Source organism: Camellia sinensis, chromosome 13 (assembly GCF_055761805.1).
Source record: "Camellia sinensis isolate YWXY chromosome 13, ASM5576180v1, whole genome shotgun sequence".
Taxonomy (NCBI): domain Eukaryota; kingdom Viridiplantae; phylum Streptophyta; class Magnoliopsida; order Ericales; family Theaceae; genus Camellia; species Camellia sinensis.
Window position 1 is genome coordinate 68,932,432 of NC_138973.1, and position 4,546 is coordinate 68,936,977.

General features: G+C 34.3%; 1 long non-coding RNA gene across 1 annotated transcript; it reads right to left on the reverse strand.

Annotated features, from left to right (window-relative positions):
- Nucleotides 1-206: 206 nt before the first annotated feature.
- LOC145805849 (uncharacterized) lies at nucleotides 207-4,202 on the reverse strand. Its single transcript, XR_014348005.1, has 2 exons — nucleotides 3,981-4,202; nucleotides 207-2,830 (listed from the first exon to the last, which is right to left on the reverse strand). It is a non-coding gene; the product is annotated as an uncharacterized LOC145805849 (long non-coding RNA).
- Between the last annotated feature and the right edge of the window lie 344 nt (nucleotides 4,203-4,546).

A 4,546-nucleotide genomic window follows, 5' to 3' on the forward strand; every position in this document is an offset into this window, starting at 1 on the left:
TATTCAAGGAAGTATCTAAACGAACAATGCTGTTAGAATGATGAACCGAGCCTCAGTGCGTGCAATACGAATGGATGCAAGCATGAGTAATGCTAAACGACACATGATATCCCTAAACTAACCATCATAAGCTAGTAAATAAAAGAGAGAAAGACGTGGGGTTGGAAGACATACACATTATTACATCAATGCTCTCTTACGAATGAGAGTCTGAATGAATAAACTAGTTAAGCTAAGCTAATTGACTAAAGCTAATTAAGCTAATTATTACAAAACAAATGGAATTAGCTAAACTACTTAACTAATTTTTATAACAACAAATGAACTAATTAATTAATTAATCTAGCTAATTAAAATAATTACATCATAAATAGTTAACTACTTAACTAATTAAATAATTACAACACAAATGCAATTAAAATAAGTAATTAAACTAAACGACTAGCTACTCCGCCTCGGGAAACGAGAGATGTTCATGCGCATGCTCGGTTTCCACTCAAAAAGCCACTGTTTTGCTTCTGAATGCCTCTGTTTGCACAGTTGAACACCAACAATATTGCTCACTCTACTCTGCCTTACAAACTCACAGCTGAATTTTGTACCGGTGGCTGGCTGGCCAGTGATAAAGGTTGTCAACCACTTGTCGGCCATGAAAGTGGCCTACCAGCCACTGCTGCACAGATTCATCTTGCTACAACAGAGAACAAACAGAGCATATACAGGGTATTTTAAGGGTTTGTTTGCACAATTCACCCCTCCTTTTCATGGACAAATCCAAGGAGTGGTGTACTTAAGTCACAAACCACCAACTCAAGCAATTTCATTGTATGATGGCTTGTGACTCAAGATGTGCAATTTCAATAAATGAAAAATAAGACACAAACCTCCTCTCTTTCATGAATGATCAAGGGAAGAAGTTGAGCTTGGAGACTTGAATCATTTTATCACTAACAAGTATGAAATAGTTCAAGTTTCCATGTGTTCAATTAACATCCGATTGAACACAACCAATTATTATCTTGCTCACTTTTAGTCCCAAGTTTTAGTTGCTCATTTTAAGTTACCAACCATTCTTTAATCCAATTAAATCCAATAAGGAATTAAAGTCCTCTAATGGAAAGAGGGCTCAAAGCACAAGTTGCTTTAGACATGAAAGAAATATCATATCGTTGGAAATGAACCCCCTAAGGGATTAAACCATTAAGTATGAAACCTCAATTTCATACTTGGGCGAGCTAGTGACTTGAAACCACTTTCCAAGCAAAATAAAAAGCCAAGAATGGAGGAAGGTTACAGAGATTATTAGTGCTAAAATGAAGTATCCCAAAATAAGTGATGTCTAAGACCTAAAACATCGAGCTTATGATAACTATTACACTAGAAGCATGCAAAACAAAACCCAAATGCAAACAACAGCCCAAAACAATGCTAAAACAGTCTAAAATAAGTCCTAAAATATCCTAGAATTGAGCTAAAAAAAAAAAAACTAGATTAAAATGTAAAACATGGCACCAACTAGGCTAGTAAACAAGACACAAGGACGGGAGGCTAACCGCTCCAAATTTGGACTTCAAAACATGATTTTGGCTACTAAAAAAGTTCTGAAAATCAGTGTTTAAAAGCTTGGAAAAAGATAGTAAAAGGGTGGGAAACACAAGGGCAAAAGCCTCCAAAGCAAGGTATAAAGAAGGGCTATCAACCCCTCAACCTTTAATGGCCTTAAATCCAAGCTTCAGCCCAAAAAACACAGAGTTTTGACAACCCAAAACAATTGAAAAACAGTGAGAAAGAAAGTAGAGAAAGCAAGCAAATAGGTAGAACCTTATACCTCTTGAAAACAAGAAGCAATTCCAAGCAACAATACAAGCAAACAACACCTTCTAGAGCTCAAATCAAGCTCAAAAGTACCTCAACTCAAAGGTCAAGAGATTTGGTTAAGGGTGTATATGCAAAGGTTGAAGAATTGTAGGCTAAAGTGTAGAGATTTGGTAAAGAGAGAGAGAGAGAATTGTAGACAGAGAAGAAAATTTTTAAGCTCAAAATTTTCTAACCTTTAAAACAATATGAGAGGTCTTCTATATATAGAGAACCAAGCAATTGTCATGCCCCAGAAAAAATACATACTATTGAAATAATAATAATAACCATGGCTCTTAAGAGATACCGGAAATACCCCCAACATATTCCATTACATAATCTCAAAGTTCATACAAGAATAATCTCACATGCAGTTATACATTCAATGAATACTAGTACATGAATCTATAGCATGAAAAATCATTCATTCAAAATAAGTAAATGCCCTCAAGGGCTTACAAGTCCCAAGGCTTAAACCCAGTTACACAAAAATGATCTCTCGGACCCATACATGAATAGCCCTTAGCTCACAAAAATTTACAATCACAAACAAAATAGAGCCTTGTGCTCTCAATACATACTTTGGCCCATTACATTCATATTCAAACGGCCTTTGGCCCATCAAAATATTCAAATGGCCTTTGGCCTAATCTAGACAAATCAAACGTATTAAATGGCCTCAGGCCCAATTCATACTCTCATCACATATCAAACGGCCTTGGGCCCAAATCATATTCTTGATAGAGTCTTGTACAAAAATTAGGCATATAGAATATTCATTCGTAATTCGAATCAACAAATCCATGGAGCTTATACAGAAAATTAGGCATATAGAATACTCATTCGTAATTCGAATCAACAAATCCATGGAGCTTATACAGAATTAGCATTTGGAAAATAACATACTTGAAAATATATTTACTAAGATATTACTCACAGCGTTACGATGCTCGATTTGTCCTTGCACTTGACCCTACACAATTCGTAATATATATAGAAATCGGGTCACAATACAATTCATTCCGTTCTTTAATTCGCTTAATTCTCTTAGGCTCTTTCTAACTCTATAATTCATTTATGAAGCTCAGTACATGCCTAAGAGTACTTAGAAGTGAAAGAGAACGGAAATCGAAATATGAACTAGCTTTTTAAAATATTCTGAAACAGACCACTCCGCTCGAGCACAGGTTTGGCCGCTCGAGTGGACCCCTTTGGTCTGCAAAAGTACTGGTTGCTTGCATTTTATGCTCGAGCGGGACTCTCCACGCTCGAGCGGACAGGTCGAATTCTGGGTTTTTCCAGATTATGTTTGAGCTTCAAAACTTGGTTCCAACCAATGTAATCAATATCATAGGACTCATATTTACACCATATAACTTTTAACATGAGCAAAAGGGCCAATTTTACAAGATTTGAATCTCAAATTTACATAAATCCATCTCATAAACTCGAATCATATCAAACTCACTTCATAACTTCAAAACTCATGCAAATTAATTTCCATATCATTTTGAAATATACATGCATGTGAAATATAGGCTTCACTTCCAACTTAAATAACACAATTGATGCTCATCTTCATCAAACATGATCAATTTTAAATCAATTACATCAAAACTCCTTTAATTTACAAATTAAGTTCATTGTTCATAAATCCATAATTTTCCAACCTAATTCTTATTTCATCAAAACATGAAATTAATTATTAGAAATCCATGATGCATGTACAATTAGAGTATTAAAACTTGTAGAATTTCCCATGCATGTAGAAATTAGACTTAGACTCATGCAAGATATTTCAAAATCAAACCCAAAATAATTAATTCATAAATTTATTCCATAAATTTGAACTTATCCCCATTGCATGGATCAAATCTTCAAATAATCCTTGTTGCATGTAATTTATGGGACTCAATTCAAGCATGATTCCCAAAATTAAACTCATACATAACAAATTTAAAGAACCATAACTCATATTTTTCAACCTAACTTGATTGAACATGCAAGACCCAATTTTTATCAATTTGTTAATTTCTTTGTAATTACATGAGATTGAAACCAATCATCTCTTAATTTCAGCTTTTGGGTGATTTATTTATGAAATTTAAGTTTCAATTTCTTACCTCAAGTCTTCAATGGCTGAATTTCTTAAGCCTTTATTCCTTCCTTCACTTGGTCTCAACTTCTTTAAGCTCTTTCTTCAATTTCCAGCAAGAGTAATATAAGCCATCCCTTCTTTATTTCACTTGATTTGAACTCTCTCTCTCTCTCTTTCTCACTCTCACTCTCACTCTCACTTTCGGTGCTCTCTCTCTCTCTTTCTGCAAAATGTTTTGGGTCAAATGAATTGCATCTACCCATTAAGTTCACTAGCACATAAAACACACACACAACTTCTCTAAATGTATTCACACTACACACGTGCACATTGATTGAAGCTGCCAGCACAACATTCACAACCAGATTTCTCAGTGCACCCACACCCACACCCACACCCACAAATTTTAATTTGTTCCATAATGCAATTTATTCTTAGGATTAATTTAATTAAGCAACACTTAGCCTAAAACAAATCTTGATTAGCATATAATTAAATTAATCATAACTAATCACAAATCACACATAATTTAATCTATCTAATTTGACTTCCATTATAGCTCAATTAATTATATTTAATTTTGTCACTCTC